Below are 19,630 nucleotides of genomic sequence, written 5' to 3' on the forward strand. Positions count from 1 at the left end.
GTTTCAAAATTATCTTATATCCTTTATAACATAATGAGAGTAAATTTATATTTCCTAAAGTTGAGTCCTCTCACTAAATACTTACTGCCTTTTAAATTAAGAGGGCTCCTTCGGGACCACACTAAAATGAGGCTGTACCCCCAAGAGAGCTGCTGCTACCACGAGGTTGCAATAAATAAATGTACAAGACGTTCATTATAATAAAACAAATGAGTAGAAATTTTATTTTGGCTAATTTCCACTTTCACTATTATTAAAGTCTTGGAACGTGCCTAATTAGAAAGTTCTCACCATTTTAAATGGATACCCCGTTAACCACCTTTATATCAACATGATCTCCAAATAAAGTAGCATTCCTTCATGATTAATTCTATCATATGACAGATGCTGCATTATGTGACTATTACAAACAGAAATTAGGGCTTGTGTATTCTGAGTCTGAAGGGACTCAGGCAGGAAATCAATCCAAATCAAGTAGGGAGCGCCATATGCATTCAAGACAGTTTTGTATCTTTCTCTTTCCTAGTGTATATACGTGTGAGGTGAGAGGGAGGAGAGCCCGAGTCCTAGCAGCTCAAATTATTTTACTGAAAGGACTGCTTGCAGGGTTGTGAACAGGAGTGAGGAAATCCGCATGGTGGAGGCAGCCAGAGACCAGAAACAGCAGAAATTCCTTATTGCCTTTGGGTAGAGGGCAAGGAGAGGAAATAGTGTCAGCGGAGCCCTGAAAGAGCTGGAATCTTGGATGAGGGGCTAGAGGCAGGAGCTGTAGTCAAGGGGGGAATGAAGTCGCTGCCAAAACAACAATGCTTGGTAGGGCAAGAGGAGAGAAGAAATATTGCTGCCTCTCTCTTCTTGTGTCCCAGTGACCAAACCCAACCAACCATGAGCTATCAAGGAAGCCTGGGTGAGGGTGGCACCAGCAGTGAACATGATGGGCAGAGGTTTATTTTTTTAAATTAATTTATTTTTTTATTGGAGTTCAATTTGCCAACATATAGCATAACACCCAGTGCTCATCCCATCAAGTTTTTAAATTGATAGTAAGCAACAGAGATGTTCAAGGCTATCCTGGGGAAGCTTCGCTAAAGGCAAGATTCGAGGTCTCATGAAAAGGAGCACAATGGAAGGAGGTGAGAATGGCTGGAAGAAAGAATGGACACGAGCATAGAGGGAATGAAGGGAAAGGGAATCAAATACAGCTCTCTGAGTCTGCCTAGAAGTCAGCAAAGCTATTTCTTTTAGCATATTATTTGGAAAGCTGCCTTAAATGAATTTAAAAACAAATGAATCTGCCAAACAACTGTATAGACTATCTCCTGGCACATTCATTTTGAAATCGGAGATGATGCTGAGAGACTGTGAGCTTCGGTCTTCGGTATTTTTTTTTTTCTTCTGTGAGATCTTTGGATGTCAAAAAAAAAAAAAAAAATCCCCTATGAAATCTGCCAGTCCAAGTTCTTTGATATCCAACCAGTTCTTGGTGTAGTGAATACAACTGGAGTGCTGAGTGATCGGTTAACAAGAGCACAATCGCTGCCTGCCTTTTTACCATAGCTTATTTACTACTAACAAATATCATCTTGTGATGCTACAGAGTGCCTTTCGCCCACTGGCTCCTGGAGTGCTTTATGAACTAGGAATGCAGGAGTAGCTGAAATAGAGTCTCTCTGGGGTGGAATAAGACAGCTGTTAGCCTTGCAGAAATGTTGCACAACAGCCTGAGTGGAAACCAGGGAGGGTTCTCAATCTAATTGAAACTACAAGAAGAATTTAAGTTGATGGACTAATTGCTGAGGCTGGCATCTATTCAAAAAACCAGGGCTTTTTCTTCTCTGGTGGTGAGTGGCACAGCAATGTAGCTCCATTTAATAGATCCTGCTGTTTCCGTTGAAGAGATGAGGAAACTGAAGTTCGAGGCACAAATTATGCTTGAGAGAATTAGGTTGTAATGCATACCCTTTGAGTTTCCGGGTGCTCATTATCTTCTGAGTTACGTGGCAGACAGGAGCATCACTGCAAAGTAATGAGTTAGTACCACTATGAGAGAGAGACTACACCCATGGTGCGCACTTTTTTTTTTTTTTTTTTTTTTGCAGAAATAGGGCTACTCTGGGAAGGTCACCATGTGATCCTGACTCAACTTGACCCTACATAGTTTCTGAAATCAGTCAAGTTCCAAGAGCCAGAGGTGGTATAAACGCATAACACTCCCATGCCTTCAAGAAATGGCATATTGTGAGTCAAGGAAATTTAAACTGATTAGTTTGCAGTGGGCTCCTCTTGCCTAACACTCCTTTCATGCTGGAATGTCACATTAATTGGTTCTTAATTGAACAATGTGCTTCCAATTTTCAAAACCCAGCAGAGTATAAAACAGAAGAAGTCAGACTCTTGCTCTTTGGAATTGGAAGTCATATGGGTAAAGACACAGTTCATAAGGATTAAACTCTCATGAAGGCTGAAAGCTGTCACACAAGCACTTCTTAGCACTGGGAGGCACAGCTCTTCAGGTTGTCAATTTTAACATGGGAAGCAGTTTAATGCTACTTGTTTGGAAGAGAGCATGATCCTGAGGTCGAAGACGATGACTAAAACTTCCTCCGCTTCTTGATTTCTGGAAAACCAAGATCTCTCGATGTAGCTGTGGTTAATTATCCATTTCCTCTATAAATCAACGACTTGTTTTTAATTTGTGTCCTTAAAATAAGCCATCATTTGGTGGTAGCTAGTTAACTCCTAGATATGACAGTTTCTTATCTGCAATTAAATTTGGGCCAAAAGGTCTACTTTCCACCTGAAATTAAAAACCTGTTTGTTCATGTTCTCTCTTTGCAAATGTTCCATGTACAGGCAAGTTTATTTTTTCTATTCTGAAGAAATATTATTTTTAAATAAGGGCTGTGTTCTGAATTCATATAGTGTGAAAAGTAAGAGATAGAAGGAAAGTTGGTTTCTTGCAACAAATAAACCTTTCAAAAAAAAAAAAAAAAACCTGTCAAGTTTCTGAGTTATTTTTTCCTAATACTGCTGTGCTTGGGGGGAAAAAAAATCATGATTCCAAAAGTTAGGTATTCATTTTCTTTCTGCCTATTTGTATCATACTTGCTCATCTTAAAAGTGAGAGAAGGGTTTTTCTAATTGCATGCTCTAACACGCATCATTCACCAAAGTTGGGCTATTTCTGCCTCTTGCATCAGATGTAGAAGTTACTTTCTTTCTCCTCCTTGCATCATGACCTGTGGTCTCATGCAGCACTTAGCAGTTGATAATGCAATTGGAAGAGACTTTGCTTCTTCTTTTAGGGATGCACTGGTCCCATGGTTATTGTAAAAGTAGATAGGAAAAGGGAAGAAACAGTCCATGAGACAATGCAATCTTAGCCACAATCTCTCTGGTTATATTGTGTGTGTGTTGATGATAATATATTTTGGATCAGAAAGTACTGATACTGTGATTTTTTTTTTAAATCTGTATATCACCAATAAATCAGATGCACCTATTGCTTCTCATTAATAAAGAATCCTTGTGGGATTCCAGACTCTTATTTAAAAACAGAGTCTGGAAGATAGGTCAACCAAAGGTGTGTCTAAGAAATGTGTAGTGATCTCAAATGAGCTTATTCTGAGCATCTCCAGCTGTGGAAGGCCTCTGACTCTCAATTCTTGTGGCAATTTACTATGCTGACACCATGATCACACATCTTCGAGTTAATTACTTTCATTCACTCAACACTATCCTTTCTGCTCTAACAAGACCTCCTTTAACTTCACTAGGACCAAATCTGGCCTCGGCAACGCTGCCACAAGAGATAAATGTTTCCCTGGGTACAAACTCAATAATAAGTGCAACATTTGACAAAGAAGAATGCCTCTGGCAGCCCTGCTCAATCTCTCTAAGAAATTGACACTGCAGAGCACAGGAGCAAAGCCCAGACAATGACAGCTACAAAAAGCTTTTGTAAGCAAAGTAATCAGGCCCTTGTCAGCCAGTCTCTCCTTTCATGATCTCTTGCCTGAACAGTTGGTAAAATCTGATCAATGGGATATTTTTCAGTATCTACGACAAATCATCAGTCAGTACAAGGTGATGCTCAGCTACAATGACCTGAACAACGACAATGATGACGAAAGTGAGAAAATGGATTCTGGTTTGAGGAGAGAGTTGCATTTGGTGGATGATAATTTTCGGGACCCTTTCTTCACCAACTGCTCATCCAGCAGGATCCAGGCACTATTTATGCAAGCAGCTATGTTCAGCTACTTTCTGTTCTACGTAGGTTCCTACGGCACCTGCATTCCTAAGCTGCTTCTGGATGTGGGGAGAGTCCACAGAGTCTTCTTTGGGTGACTTTTTCCTACTCCAGTGGCATCACCTGTAAAATAGAAGTAAATGAAGCAGGTAGAAATTATTGTTATTCAACCCAATGATCCATTCAGTCCATCCATTCACTTAGAAATCTTGTTTTCAATGCATACAATGACTAGGCTCCATGTTGACCGTTGGGAGGAACTGTCACTGTGAGGGTCCCTGATGAACATGAGGTTTGCTGGGGTGGGGTGGGGGTAGGCAAGTCATACACATGTCATTGCAGTAGAGTGTGATAAAGTCCATAAAGTCAGTATAAAGTATGAAGGTGTTCTGAGGAGGGATAGAGCACTTGTGACAGAAATTCATGGGAATTAAGAGGGAAGGTTTCTTGGTGGTGGTGGCATTTGAACTAGGCTTCAAAGAATGTGTAGAATTTAAACCTGTAGAGATGGAAAGTGAACAATACAAATGGAAAATATCACAACAGGGATCCCTGTGTGGCTCAGTGATTTAGCGCCTGCCTTCGGCCCAGGGCGTGATCCTGGAGACCCGGGATCAAGTCCCGCATTGAGCTCCCGGCATGGAGCCTGCTTCTCCCTCTGCCTGTGTCTCTGCCTCTCCCCCTCCCCTCCCCCGCCTCTCTATGTGTGTGTGTGTCTCTCATGAATAAATAAATAAAATCTTAAAAAAAAAAAAAAGGAAAATATCACAACAGAAAAGCTCCCTCCTAAGACACTGCAGATGTTTTAGGCAGAAGGAGAGAGGTCTGTCTGGGTGTGTGTAGGAAACACAATGGATTTTTGCTCTAACATTTACAAAGTGCTTCTATACACTCAGTCTTAAAGAAACTGTGTGGTGTGCAAGGAGAGAGGAAGATTCAAAACCCACAGTGCCTGGGTTCATACTGCCACCTACCAGCTTAGGCCTTGGAGCAAGTCACCTCAGTTCCCTCCTCTGTAAAATGGGGATAATTGCAATACTGCCCCTGTAGGTTACTAGGGGGATCAGTCCGTAACAGTTTATCTATAGTAGATACATGCTACACGACAGATGAGAAATTAGTATTGCTCAGAAGCCACACAAGGGCCTCACAGAGGCAGCAGTCACAGAAGGTCCTCTGTCTCTCAACCATGTGCTCACTATACTCCAATGAGCCTGAAGTGAGAGACCCTGAAACACACCTTGTGGGCACTCTAGCCCAGTGAGTGGTTCTCAACGAGGAGTGTGGTTTTGCACGCACACCTGCACATGTGTACACACACACACACACACACACACAGATACACACAGGAGACATTTGGTAATATATGGAAACACTTTTGGTTATTAGAACTGCGGGGTTGCTACTGGCATCTAGTGGGTAGAGGCCGGTTATGCTACCAAACATCTTACAATGCACAGCGTAGAATTATCTAACCCCAAATTTTAACTGTGCCGAAATTGAGAAATCCTGAATAGAGCGGCCTCTTGAAGAGATATTTAAAGAGTTAAATAGGGCAGCCCGGGTGGCTCAGCAGTTTAGCACTGCCTTCAGCCCAGGGCCTGATCCTGGAGACCTGGGATCGAGTCCCCCGTTGTGCTCCCTGCATGGAGCCTGCTTCTCCCTCTGCCTGTGTCTCTGCCTCTCACGAATAAATAAATAAAATCTTTTTTAAAGATAGTTAAATATTTCAACAGGACTCCCCTTTGCATAAAATACTTTGCTGGAAACCATCAAAGCAAAAGGCAAGTTGTGGCACCAGTGAAAAATCTAAGTATTGATGGCATCGCTGGGGGGGGCTCCTCTTGAAAAGAAAGCGCTATGTTCATGAAAAATAAAAGGAGAGAATCACCCGGAATCCTGATCTACGAAAGGGAATCTGAAAAAGCAGTCTAGCTCCTGAAAGAGGCAAAAAGCACAGGCGTGCTGCTGCAGTGTGGAAAGCACCCAGCCCGACACACACCTACACACAAAAATAAGTTATCTCTTTCCATCTGCAGCTCAAGGCTACCTCAACTGTCAAAAGTGCTAGAGAAAAAGGTCTCCTCCTTCCTATAGTTAATTATCATTCAACCTGCAAATATCACTCACTCCATGGATTGTGCTGTGAGTATACTTTTTCTCTTTAAAAGGCCATTAAATCTGGTATAAAAGACCTATTAATTTTCTACTATAAATAGTCTCCCAGACGCTAACTACTTCATTGTTTGAATCCGGGACTGCAGTTCACGCAGATGAAATTCTCTGCAAAGCTGTGGTTTTATACCTTCTGCCGGCCACTCTCATCTTCCCCTCAGTCCTGGGAACAATAATTCAGTTTCCAAATACATTAAATGTGTTGTAAATAGTACATGCCTCCACAGCGCCACCTCGATGGACTGGTCGATCTTGTTGCGGTGTCATAAATTTGAAGGCATCTAATAAAGCTGCCACATGCAGCCAGACATTGTTGTTCTGAGACTTACCAGGCAGCTCAGTAAAGCACCTCACCTTGCTCATTTCTCCCCCACCATCCCTCCCATCTGTGCTCCTGGAGACACACCATTACTGGATCTTAGCAGCAAGAAGACTTATAAAAAGAGCATTTGTATACACTTGCCAACACACAAAGCCCATTTATGAACATTATCTTATTTGCTCTTCATAACAATATCTTGAGTTTGGAGTGAAAGCTCTTATAAAATGATCCCAATTTTGTAGATAGGACAACACGAGCACTACCTACTCGAGTCCTATAAAAATCTCTTTCGAGACCTGAAGTCAGCTAAGACAAGCAAGACCTATGGGAGATGTTCTCATGATACTGCTCATCCTGGCTTGAGTTCCCATTCAAGCAGAACCTGAGACTTGGATTCCAGTGTAAGTGGTGTGGGAGATGATTCTAGGAAGTATCAGGAAGGGAGCGAGGAAAGAAGACACGAAGGGAGACAGTGAGGGTGCTTGATGGAACAGGTACCAGTGGGAACCCTTGAGGCTTAATCCCACAGGGGAGCACTGTAGATAGTATGGGGTGATCCTCCCTGCAGGCGAGAAAGCTGGAGTATGACTGTTCCAATTCCCATCCACTATTGCCTGAAGCCTGTTCTTGGGTGGGGTGGGGGGAGGGTGGAGAACTCCTCAGAGCTTCGGACGCTTGCTGTAGGACATCAAGACAAGCCAGTGAAAGAAGGTATGAGTGCCACTAGGGTGGTGCTTCTCCATCTTCAAAATCATCGGTGTCACCTGTGGTGTTACAGTGCCAGACTATGCAATGAGAACATACAGAGGAATCTCGGCTCTCTCTTCTGTGCAGCTGTGCTCCTGACATCCCTATGGCATCCCTCTGATCGTGACATCTCTATGACATCTTTTAACATAATAGCCACTCTCTGACCTTCGAGGCTAAACACCTTCTGATGCTCTCCTCCCCCATTTACTGGTGGGACACTACCTTCCCCTTCAAAGTTACTTCTCAGATTACAGACTTACTCCAAGGCATGAGTGGCTGGTAACTTTAAACATCTCTCTTCTGAGGAGGCAAAAGAGACCAAAATCTTAATCAACAATGGTCAAGTTCAAAAAGGGTGTTGCCTGTGTTCTTCTCTAGGATTTTGATGGAATCTTGTCTCACATTTAGATCTTTCATCCATTTTGAGTTTATCTTGGTGTATGGTGAAAGAGAGTGGTCTAGTTTCATTCTTCTGCATGTGGATGTCCAATTTTCCCAGCACCATTTATTGAAGAGACTGTCTTTCTTCCAATGGATAGTCTTTCCTCCTTTATCGAATATTAGTTGCCCATAAAGTTCAGGGTCCACTTCTGGATTCTCTATTCTGTTCCACTGATCTATGTGTCTGTTTTTGTGCCAGTACCACACTGTCTTGATGACCACAGCTTTGTAGAAGGGGAGGAGGGTGGGGGGTGGGAGTGAATGGGTGACGGGCACTGGGTGTTATTCTGTATGTTAGTAAATTGAACACCAATAAAAAAAAAAAAAAAAAAAAAAAAACAATGGTCAGCAACGGTGGCTCCGAGCCTATATATTTTTTAGTTTGGCTTTAATTTTTTTATTTTATTTTTTTATTTTATTTTCAAGATTTTATTTATTCATTCATGAGAGACACAGAGAGGAGAGAGGCAGAGACACAGGCAGAGGGAGAGGCAGGCTCCATGCAGGGAGCCCGACGTGAGACTCGATCCCGGGACTCCAGGATCATGCCCTGGGCTGAAGGCAGGAGCTAAACCGCTGAGCCACCCAGGGATCCCCCAGTTTGGCTTTTAGATTTTTAATTAGCTGTCACAATTTTTAAATATTAAAAGATTTCACCTAAAAATTGGAATTCCCTTCTTCTCCTGAAGCATCGGATGACCTGGCCACCCTGACCCACATGAAGACAACACAAGGGTCTGCTGGAGGGGGTGGAGGCTGCTCCCCTGGACAGGGCATCCATTCTGCACTTACCTGCACCCCTACTCCTGGCCATCTTCCCTCATTCCAAACACCTGCCTGCTTCTCCGGGCTTACGGATTTGTGATGCCTGACATTAGAGATGAGAGAGAAGATTCTTAGAAGTCGTTGTTTTTATTTGTGGTCCTCTGTCAGTGTCCTTGAAATCACACTATCTAGTGTATATTTATTCTTAGCACTTACCTAACCTTTTAGCTCTGTAAGAGAGGAAGGGTTTTTGAGAACTTTGAGGGATGATACAGACCATTATATAAATCTACATTTAATTTTCATTAGAATTGTCCTAGATAGTGTTTGAACTTTAAATCCTATAAAGTAGAAGCAAATCTGTGTTTCAAGTAGAACTTGCCAGAAGAAGGGACAAGAAAGGCATTTAGATAATTTCATCTGGACGTGTGAAGCCAAAGCAAGATTCATCCTTCCATTATCTGTAAGTTGGAGCCACCTGTTTTTCATGACTGTCTGCTGGTTGGAAAAGGAAGCCCTGAGTTTAATTAAGTTATGCGTGTGGGAGGCACATGCTCTGCAGCAGCAGCAGTTAGATTATTAATGGACTCCTATATTGAAGTGTTCACATTTTTGAAAGGCTAATTACAATATAATTTTAGTTTTAAAATATTGCTTTGCCAAGGGTGGGAGTTGTATCATGTATTATTAAATGGTACCTTTTTTTTTCAATCTTAGGGGAACTCTTGGCTTGTTTATGGTAATCTTTAATATTCAGTTACTTCTCATGCTTTCTTACTTGATGCATCTAACTCTTGGAACAGAAAAATATGCTGCATGCTTGTCAAATACCAAAAAGCTACACTGGAGTTTCCTTGGCTGATTTTTCTTATGAAGAAAGTCAAACTGTTCATAGGTTGAGTAAACTAAATTTCGTGTTTTTCCTTGCTACCTGAGACCCATGATCTTATCAGCTGTGCAATTTTAACATTTCTGGAGGGAAGATTGAAGTAGTTGTCTAATGAGCTTATTCTGGAATCCATACTACCGTTCCCTGGTTATAGCTGCTCAAGTAGGACTCCAGTTGATTGTAATGGGAATCACATGATTTTTAGATTCAAAGACCTAATTTAGAGTCCTTGTGTTAGAAGTTCTGTTTACTGCATATTCCAAACCAAAATCAACACACATACCTTCTACCCACATATCCTTCCAATGAAAATCATGGTCACTTCAATGACATTTTAGTTTTACGAAATCAGAGAGAATGAACCTATAGAAAAGAACATGAATAGGAGTAATTAGTGTTTTTATATGTACTGGGAAGAGCCTCAGGGAGAAGAGGTGTTTTTCAAATGGCACCTATTCAGAGCAGTCCTCCACTGGACTCGGGCTAGTCCTCTAGCTGTGGTCAGCAAGGGCTGTCATTTGATATCTGCATTGCCCACCAGCCCAGCATCTCCTTGTGCCTGTCCAGACAAGCATTGCAGTAGCTGGCTAAGTACCTTGCAATGATTAAAAAAAAAAAAAAAAAAGGCTCCATTCCCTCCTATTACCTTTTGCTGTATTTGATCTTTTTTTAAAAGAATTTTTTAATGTAATTTTTAAAAAGTTATACTTTGCCTACAGGAAGTGCTAGAACAAAGGAGAAAGGCCTCACCTGCTCTGCAAGATGACCAATCCCTTAGGCCAGTCATGTCACTCCCTTGCCTGGAGACATACATTCTTCTGCTCCCTGGGTGGGGAATTGACATGACTAACCCCCAGCAATGAGCTGAGATTTTGCCGCCCAATCCTCTGTGTAGGCAGTTGTACCAAGTCCTCTTATCGTGGGAACAGAGAGGTGCCCATAGAAACCAAAACAACTTGATGTATCCTCTTGTCTGAGTATCCCAAGGCCAAGGATGTTCCCACATCTTTTTGAGCCTATGGCAGAAATCCAATCCTGCGCTCTTTCCTCATCCCCGGCATGTTCTGACTGACAGAGCGAACAGAGCTGGTGCGGTACCATCTGGTGGCAAGTCTACCCTACCAGCTTAGCCCAGCCAAGCTCCCCCTCAATAATTGCTTACATATTTTCAGTTCTAACTTGTTGCCGTGAGTCAGTACCTCGCCCCAATTTGCTGTTATGTTTTATATTTAATCAAAATAATAAACCCAATTCTCTGCTCCCTCCAGCTTCAGCTGTTTAATTGCTGATAGAAGAAAGGAAGAAAACTTTCACCACTTGGCCAAGTTGTGTTAGTAATATTAAGAGGATCAGAAATAATAGGGGATGAGGGAAATGCCAAGACTATGGGCCCATCTGTATGCCCAAGACCAGTACGGTTATGATCTGGGAGGAAGGAAAACAACAGCCCTTGCTGAGCACCAACCAGGAGCTACACTCCCTGATCTGGTTCTGCTTGGGCTTCAGGTTGTTTAGAGTTGGCCACAGTTAAAGATGAGTATGTAAACTTGAAAAGGAAGAAAGCCAGATGGTCCAGGAAGAGCTGGAACTCTGAACCTTGTATACTACAGTTACTAGAACTAGAGATTCTACTACTGCTAGAAACTCTGGGGAAGTAAATAAGGTCATTTACTACTCAGGTTGAAGATATATGCAAGCCAATGAAGTAACAATGCAACTCATGACTTGGTATTAAGGTTTCTTTGGGATCTTATTAGAGTTGCAGAGTTTTGGGGTGCAGGAAGGAGAGGGAGAGGTAAGTTTTCACATAGCTCCCCAGTGTTCATTCCGTCTCAGGCAGAAAGTATTAGCTGTAAGGGCTGCCCAGTTTGTGGGTGACTGAGCCCTCAAGCTCTCTGAAATACGATTCTCCCAGGGCGAGAACTCAGATGCTTGAGTCTCCTTAAATAACCTTAAGTACCCCAGGCTCTTAGGATATGTGTACAAAAGATTCAGGACCTTTCACAAGGCCCTCCACAGGCCCATGCCCATGAAACTTCACAACCTGTGGATCCACCACAATAGTCAATGAGTGATGAGGCTCTTCCTTGTTTCTGCCTTTTTCTGATTTTAAAATCAGGAAAGAACTGTTTGAGATCATTTCTTCTTCCCTTTATCATTCCTAATTCCACTTCCATCCCCCTTGTCTGTCTACACCACCAGTGGCTAGTCAACCACAGGTACTAAGGTGCATTAATTATCTCTGTGCAGGGGCAGAGGCCTAGATTTCTGTGGTGCGAAGGCCTGCGTGCCTAGGAGAGGCTTTCTGTACCTGTCTGCAGGTGGGCACAGTGATGTGTTCAACCTTTGCTACAATTCATTAGCATGATCCTCGCTGCATGTGGCTAGCCTGGAATCTCTTTCCCCTGGGGCTCCACTATGTTAACACCTAGAAAACTTGGAGTTGCTAGGTGAAGTCCTCCAACGCACAGAAACCAAGAGGGCGCTGTGGCTGGCTTCCACCTGGCACCCTTCTGAATCTGTAGTGAGCCAGGGAATCCGGGTCAAGAGATAAGAGCCTTAGCTCCAGGTGCAACAGTGTGGATGTTTGGCTGGGTGAGAAAGGAATGAGGTCAAAGAAGGTAAGAGCTATATATCAGTTACAGATCACTGTGCTCTCTGGAACACCTGCTGGTGCTCTGCTGGGCAAGCGCCTCCATATGCCCAAGCTCTTGTCTCAGTGCCTCTGGACCACTTGGTCCACTGCGGTCTCCTCGGGGGAGGCTCACAGACCACTCAGTAGGTCTTTCCTCCCCACCCCGCTCCATCACTATGGCTTCTAACCATTTCTCTTTCCTTTTTTGAAAACTGCTGGGGTAGCCTAGGTGGCTCAGTCGGTTGAGCATCTGCCTTTGGCTCAGATCATGATCTCCGGAACCTGGGATCAAGCCCTGTGTCAGGCTCTCTGTTTAGCCTCCCCCTGCCCCTACCCCCTGCTTGTGCATGCTCTCTCTCTCTCTCCCTCTCTCAAGTAAATAAATAAAATCTTTTTTAAAAAACAAAAATTGCAGTGCAGATGATGGCATGACTTGCACCACCCTCTTCAGCTGTTGGGCAATCACCACACTCCACACCCCCCTTCATTAAGAACAGCACTCAGCTGGCTGTCTTGCTCTCCAGCTCTACACAGGCCATTGTTCGTCCCAAGGCCTCTTTCAAGGACAGGTGTTCTCCGTCTTCATCATTTTCTTCTATCCTCCTTGGGCATCTTTTCCCTTGGTTGTGCTCTGACCTAAATTTCCACTTGGTTTTCATCTCTGTCTTGGACACCATTCCCTGCCCTTCCACCACACCTCCCTATCTTTTGAACCCCCAGGGCAACTATGCATAGAACCACCTATTTTTAGCTATCCATAGCCCCCTATCCTGGTCTTCACTCTCCAATTTATCCAGGTACATCCTGAGGTCCCCTGCTGAGTCATTCTCTTGCAAACATCACCTTCTGCCCTGCTTGGCCTCTACACCTCCAGTGGCAACTCAACCAAAGGTAACTAAGGTAGGTTAATTATCTCTGTGCAGGGGCAGAGGCCTAGAATTCTGTGGTGCGAAGGCCTCTGTGCCTAGGCCTGAGTCATGCCTCTCATACCAAAAGAATAACACCTCAACCACTCTCTTCCTTGGACATACATCTTGTCAGCTCAGTGTGACTGGACAATATTAAACACACGGCCTTGCTACTTTTTAAAATTTCTGCACAGCCCCTGCCCTCCCCCCGGCCTAGTTTTACCCAGAAATAACATTGCTGGGCACCTGTGTAGCTCAGTGGTTGAGTGTCTTCCTTTGGCTCAGGTGTGACCCTGGGCTCCTGGGATGGAGTCCCACATTGGGCTCCCTGCATGGAGCCCGCTTCTCCCTCTGCCTCTGCCTCCCTCTCTCTGTCTCTCATGAATAAATAAATAAATCTTTAAAAAAAAAAAAAAAAAGAAATGTCATTGCTTTTCCTAGGGATCATCCCTCGAGACTCAAACTTTTTCCACTTGTCTCATTTCTCCATAGAGTTAACTGACACTCTTTGCCCATTCACAAAATAAACACCACCTGAGTAACCACCCTCATCCTCCCATTATCAAATATACAAACCTGAATGCTTCCTTCTGTTGTAAAGGAAATGGTGTCTTTGCTTATAGCCACAACTGGGGCTCTGCTGCCCATCTCGTCTACCTCCCCGCCCCCCTGCTCCCCATTGGTCTCTTCTGGAAGAGGGAAGATGGGCTAGAGGTTGAATCAGCCGATGGCCACTGATTTAACCAATCATGACTCTACGAGGAAGCCTCCATTAAAGCCAAAAAGGCTGGGTTCCGAGAGCTTCTGGGTTGGTGAACACGTGCAGAATGAGGAGTGTGACATGCCTGGAGAGGCCACGCAAGCCCCCTTTTCCACAGACGCAAGGTCTTTTCCACAGACCTTGCCCTGTGCATCTCTTTCATCTGATTGTTAGTTTGTATCCTTTATCATATCCCTTAATAATTAATAAACTGGTCAGCACAAGTGTTTCCCTGAGTTCTGGGAGCCACTCTAGCAATCTTAAAGTACCTAAAGAGGAGGTTGCTGGAGCCTCTGTAGAGGGTAGGTCAGCAGCAAAGGTAACAGCCTGGCGCTCAAGGCTGGTGTCTGAAGTGGGAGGTTGTAGCAGAACCCTTAACCTGTGGAATCTGATCCATAGTTCCAGGTAGATAGTGTCAGAATATAGTTGAGCTCTTGGATACCAGCAGAGGCCTGCTTGGTGTTGTGGGGGAGGGGGAACACCCCAGTGTTGGAGTTGGCTCTGGGAACGCCTAAAAGGTGTCAGTGAAGGGATGCACTCACATAATTCGAATTTAGGAAGATATAAAAAGGCATACAAAGTAGACTCTCCCTTTCCCAGCGCATCAAATGACCTCCCTCACTCTATACGTGGTCGACATTTGCACCTGCTGGTGCATCTTAGTGGAAATATTTCATGCATGTGTGTAGCTACATACAAGTATGTATATTCTTTCTTCGTTTTTAAAAACAAAGCATGCTGCACATATTTCTCTGCATTACCTTTTTCACTTAAGTGCACATGTTGGAGATCATTCCACCTTTGTTCATACAGAGCTTCCTCATTCTGTTCTACAGCTGTCTCATTCCATTGGAGACACATATCATAACTTATTGAACCAGTGCTGCATCGAATATCTTGTTAAAAAATGAAGAAAAACCACAGCCTTCTGCGATCTCACATTTCCCCTCTAGCCACGTCCCATTTCCCTTCTTCTCTTTATACCCAGACTCCTCAAATCTGTCGATCCCCCTTGCATTCTTCATTCTCCACTGAAATTGTTCTTGTCCAGGTTACCAAAGTCAATGACCATCTCTTTGACTTCATCTAACTTGAATTCTCTGGATCAATGTTGATCACTTGCCCCCTCTTGTTTCCAAACAGCTTACACACTCGTGGTTTTCTACCTTTCAGGTTACACCCTTTCTGGAGTTTTCTCTCCTTTATGTTTTGAAGTACTTTAGGTCTTCTTATCTATCTACCCATTGTCCCTAGATGAACTCATCCTGAACTTTGGCTTTAAATCCACATACTGATGGTCTCCATATTTATATTGCAAACAGAGACTTCTCTAAATTCCATATACAGCTGCCTATTCAACATCTTTACTTTGATGTTAAATAAGAGTCTCAACAACAAAGTTCTTGAACCCCCTCCCCCTCCCCGTCCTCCTCTTCTTCCTCCCTAACCCTGTTCCTGAATCAGACTTCCCACCCCAGTATACAGCACCACTCTCCATCATCATGAAAGCCAAAAACCTACAAGCCATCCTTAATTCTTCTCTGCCAGCTGTCCAGTCCATATCCTAGTCCTGTCAATTTTATCTGGAAACTGACCCCAGCATTTCTACTTCTCTTCCTATTGCTCACCACTGTCTCCCTAGACTTCCCCAATAACCTGCTGGAGTTTCTCTATTCTAGCTCCTGGCCCCTCCAACCCATTTTCCTCAAGGAGCCAAACTAACATCTTAAGATGGTAATGAGATCATGTAGATCAGACCAAATCACTTTCCTGCTCAAAACTTCCAATGACTTTCTTTTGCACATAGAATAAAATCCAAACTCCTTATGATAGCCAAAAAGATCCCTTAAGAACAAGCCAGGGTCTCTGCCTTTATTCTCCTAATTCCAGCCCAACCACACTGGCCCTTTTCATTCCCCCAAATCACTGTTCCCTCTGCCTGAAATGCCTTTCCTCTGAGAGTTGCCAGCTCATTTGCATCCTTTGACCCCCCACCCTCACCCCAGTCCTATTGTCACCACCTCAGAGAGGTCCTCCTTGATTGCTTCTTCTCTCACCCCTGGCAACATCCTGATTATTGCCTTCCTAGGAAGTATTACACTCCAGTGTTACCCCATGTATTTGTTTGCTATTTATTTCTGTCTCCTCCACTAGGATACAAGCACTAAGGGGCCAAGACCTAGAGTTTGTCTTTAGCGTCTAGCTCCTGGCATGGTGCCTGGAATTTCCTGGAAGCTTAGTAATTCTCTGAAGACAAAATTATTTCCTAAACTACAAAATTACTAAAAGAATTTGGTCAAGTATTCTGATCTTACCAAAAATCTCATAAAATACTATAGATTCTCATCCTGCTTAAACCTTTTTTTTTCTTAAAGGTATCAAAATATTTAAGATTAAGACAATAAAAGATACTCAGATGTTGTTAAAAAGGGATGGATTTTGCTTTATTTAAAGGCTTCATTTGTGAAAAATCCTTAATTCTATCTTTCCTATAATTTCATACAGCAATTTTAATTTTTAAGGTTCTTGACTTTTTTCTAGTTTAATTATCTGTGAATGTTTTAATGAAAGAAAGCATCCAATAAATTTCATTATGTGGCAGGCATATTATTTCTCTGAAAACAGCTCAGAATTTACAGGAAAAAAAAAATCAGTTCGGGGAGTTGCCAACAGAGTCGAAGGCAAAATTGGTAGAAGTGACACACAGGAGGCTGTACCTTGTCCTCAGATGTGCAACTCTTGTGGGCATGCATTAAGATTTTAACTTATCTTAAGGAAACTATTGCTCTTCCGGGATTATCAATGTCCAAATCACGACTTCCAAACACTTTTTCTTCACCCCTTGTCTGTTCCCATAAAATGTGGTGCATTCTCCCCAGAGCTTTCTTAATGCAAAGTCATGCATACATATTGGACTTCAAATAAATAAATCCCTGCCTATTCACTGTTTGCTGTTTGTATCACAAAGCTCCCGCTGACCAGCTGGCACATGCATAGCCTCCAAGGCTTCTGTGGCTTGATTTATTTTGTAGTCTCTTAATTCATACGTATGATGCCACTGCTGTATATTATAGGGGCAGGGCCATCTCGTCTATAAATTATGAAATCAGTTGGAAAGCCTGATTGCCTGTTAGTGAATGTGTGCTCCCTGAACATTAATCTCACACTGGGCTGCAGTCAACAAAGTCCTGGCATCAGGCCAACCCACCAGCACTGGAGCACTTTTGACTGCAAGTCAGGTTCACCGAGTTGAACAAGTGTGGAAGACGGATCGCAGAGCAGCCCAGGAGGCTGGGGTAGGATGCAAAGGACACTGGTGACTTCAGCCTAAAGAAACTTAGGAAAACCTCAGCAGAGTATCTGCAAGTAGGCCATGACAATGGAGAAGCAGCAGCAAAGGCCCCATCTTTCTGGCCTAAAGGAATCAGAGGGAGCAGCAGAGACATCACAGAAGGGGGGCCAAGTGGCAGACCAGCTCCAACCTACAAAGACTAAGGATCTGGGGGGCGGCAACCAGTTGACTAAGGACATGCAGGCTGTACACACTGGAGCCAGAGGGGTGGGTGGCTATGTGGGTTCAGGCGCACAGATACACATACCAGAAACAAGGCCAGCTTCCTTCAGTCACCCCGTTTGTCAGCAGTGCCATTATTTTTAAAGTCCTCTATAAATCTTAGAATTACATTTTAAATTTTCCTATAAAAGCAATATATAACTTTTGCCCCTCCCCCGAATCTCTCTCTCTCTCTCTCTCTCTCTCTCTCTCTCTCACACACACACACACACACACACACACACACAATTGTCCTTGTGTGTAGAGTAAAACATGGAATGTCAAGTCCTCCATTTATACCTCCCAACCCTATTCCCTAATGTAACCACCATGAACTGAAGGTTTCATCAAGTTCCTTCTAACCTTTTTTGAAGCTTTCCTCCAACTTCAGCTTTGTTCTCTTTCTCCAAGAAAAGAGCATGCTTGGAACTCACCCCTTCATGAGTGAGGGGAGTAGCTTTCCAGCCTCAATCTCTGCATTCACCACCGCCCCAACCCCTCACCCCAACCCTTCACCTTGCCCTACCCCCACCCCCACCCCCGCCAATACTAGACTCTTCTTCCTGGAGCACTATTTGCTCTTAGAAAAACCCCAGGGCCTCTCCCTAGAGCCTCCCACATGGCTTCCAGACCTGTCATCCACCCTCCACCCTCCTTACACAACCACATTCCTTCCCCGAGTCGTCCATCCAGCTAGAGCTGTCCCCCCGCATTCACCTTATCCGTGCTTCCCTGGGTTTCTGCCCATGCCACCTCTGCCTGGTGCGGTCATCTTGTCCTCCCACCCACCTACCTCTCCTCCTTTGTTTGCTCATCTCTTTCCTCTTTATCCTTCCATTCCGGTCTCACACTCTACTTCCTCTGCAGAATCTACCTGCTCCGCCAGCCCAGCAGCTCTCTCTTTTCCCTAAACACCTCCTCAGTTACATGGCTTAGCATTTGTTGTTTTCTAGTTCTCCGTGGAGTGTTCATTCTCTCTCTTCCGGTGCGAAGGAGATCTCTTGAGGTTAGGCAACGTACTTTAACAATTCTGTTGGCCCCATAGAAGCTGGTCCCACGTTGAAAGTTGAACAATTGGGGAAAAGTCTCAGTGTCCAGGAAATGGCCAGAAAACAAACAAAGTTTGCTTTTCACATAGATACTTATCTCCCCACTATTTTGTACACAGGGCTGGCTTTCATTTTTTGCTTTTGGTTTATGTCCCTCTAATCATTCCCTTTTATGTGGTCATTAAAATAGAGGTGAAATTACCTTCAGGGCAAGGCAACTAATAGGCTTGGTGGATTAACTGCACCCTTCCTTTCAGGGAAAAGAATTTGTATGCATGTGTGTGTCCTAGAAATTTGGAAAGATACTCTCACTCTCAAAAAAGCCAGCTCTTGGAGGTACAGCAGGTAGTTAAGCCCTACCTGTGATTTGAGACCCACTTGATTTTAACTTTAAACATTTAGTCCACATGCCATTTTAACAACTCATGGAATGCTTTCTTTTTTCTCATTTTAGTGCAGAAGAAAATTTTAAAGAAAAGGGTAAATCTACTGGTGTATGACATATGCGGGTCAAGATCTTACATAGATTTTCAGCATTAAGGCAGAACGAATAGACTGCAAGATTACAAAGAAAACAAATTCAGAGCAGTAACCTTTTGAGAACTGCCAAATTGCTGGCAGGATGAAAATGGGGTTGCATTTGAGAAATTATGCAGCGTTGTGCTTTGCTTCTTGGAGAAATGTACAGCACAGAGGAGTATATGTGTTTCTGTTTGAAACTATTTTTAATATTCATAATGACACTAACTGAAGCAAATCTGACTATATGTAGAACATGCAGTAAATGGTAAGTGGTCGTTGTGAGGAGGGGGAGTTATGTGGAAATAGAGGCTCTGGTGAACCAAGTATATTTTTGAAATATCAGACACATTCAGCCTGGATGCTGAAGATCACTGTGCAGGGTGAGAAAGTGTCGAAAATTTGCCCAGAAAAAGTCTGAAATCACAGCACACAGAGGGCTGGATTCTCAGCAGAATGAAGGAGGGGAATATATAGAAGAAAATATCTCTTTGCATATCATAAATATAGCAAAATTTCTAGCATATGTCGCTATTTTACTTTTTTATTTGGCAGACCATTTGTGACTAGTGATGGGTGGGGCTGTTCTTGCATGTATGCTTCAGCCAAGTA

General features: G+C 43.4%; 1 long non-coding RNA gene across 1 annotated transcript; it reads right to left on the reverse strand.

Annotated features, from left to right (window-relative positions):
- Positions 1 to 274: 274 nt before the first annotated feature.
- LOC111094440 lies at positions 275 to 18,596 on the reverse strand. The gene is made up of 4 exons (XR_005384961.1): positions 18,244 to 18,596; positions 9,878 to 9,957; positions 8,733 to 8,808; positions 275 to 4,375 (listed from the first exon to the last, which is right to left on the reverse strand). It is a non-coding gene; the product is annotated as an uncharacterized LOC111094440 (long non-coding RNA).
- Positions 18,597 to 19,630: the final 1,034 nt, after the last annotated feature.

This window comes from Canis lupus, chromosome 37 (genome assembly GCF_011100685.1).
Source record: "Canis lupus familiaris isolate Mischka breed German Shepherd chromosome 37, alternate assembly UU_Cfam_GSD_1.0, whole genome shotgun sequence".
Lineage (NCBI taxonomy): Eukaryota > Metazoa > Chordata > Mammalia > Carnivora > Canidae > Canis > Canis lupus.